This window comes from Propithecus coquereli, unplaced genomic scaffold (assembly GCF_000956105.1).
Source record: "Propithecus coquereli isolate 6110/MARCELLA unplaced genomic scaffold, Pcoq_1.0 Scaffold130, whole genome shotgun sequence".
Lineage (NCBI taxonomy): Eukaryota > Metazoa > Chordata > Mammalia > Primates > Indriidae > Propithecus > Propithecus coquereli.
Window position 1 is genome coordinate 279,222 of NW_012137192.1, and position 1,238 is coordinate 280,459.

The window sequence follows — 1,238 nt, forward strand, 5'->3', positions numbered from 1 at the left end:
TCAAAGAGAAACTAGGAGTGGTGCCAACCACATTCCAGAACTTCTCAGCAGTATCTGGATATAACACAGATGGGTCAGGTGAAAACTGGTTAGCAAGAACCAACTTTATAAATTCATTTCTATCAAGAATTTAGTAAAAGAAAATCTGCTTAAATCCTACTAACGCTCCCTAATTTGAAAAGATAAGAGTTGTACTAAAAAAATGTGCTGTGAGTCAGTCAAGGGGCAGGTTAATATAATTTTTGAAAAGAAAGAAAGAAAGAAGAAGAAAAAAGGAAATAAAAATGAGGTCTGACATTCAAAAGTATACCATTGAAACTGGAATTGTGTGGAGGATATCCACCAACTGTTTCGTATTCCACTAGCATTTCAACCACTGACTCTTCCAAGTTTTAGTGGAGCTCTGAGGAGATCACCTATAATTATTTTCCAAGCAAGCTTGTATTTTTTTCCCTATTTACATTATATGACAGCTTATCCTTTAATTAAGTCCCATTTGCATATACCTTAATTGAAAATCATTGACATTTCTGGCATTTGTGTGTCATTCTTATTTAGTTTCTAATGTTATGTCTTGAAATATTTATTGCCAACATTTTTAATAGAAGAAAACTTAAAATTCGTGTAATGAAGAAGAATTTAAAGCACATTTCTACTTTTAAATGCAAGCAAGCCCTCGGGGAGAAGGAAATCTGAAATGTGAAAAGAACATGAGAATGAAAAACACAATTGCCAAACTAAAAACTTCACAGAAATTGCTGAACAGAAGTTTGGATATTGCAATAATTCAAATCAGAGGAAAAATTACAAGCTTGAGAAGATAATTAAGACACATCAAGAGCAGATCAAGAAGAATAAAGAGGAATTAAATAATATTGCAAAGAATTTTAAAAAGTGCTCATGAAGTGAAAAAGTGAAGATAAAACTTACACTTAATTCCTGCTTATGGTTTATACTCTGCCTGTCTTGGTCACGGTGCTCTAAATGTATTAGTTAGTTTAGTGAATTCTCACAGCAACCCTGGGGTTGAGGGCTAGGATTACTGTTGCCATTTAACGAAAGGAAATCAAAGCAATTGCCTCAAATCAGCTGTCTCAAATCACAGTTGTTATGTGATAGAGTCAGGAATCAGAGACTGTCAGACTCTGCATTTTGTGCACTTAACCAGTTCAGTGTATCATCTCTCAAGAAAGATGAGTATCCATAACTAAACACATAGTAGGATTAATTGAAACAAA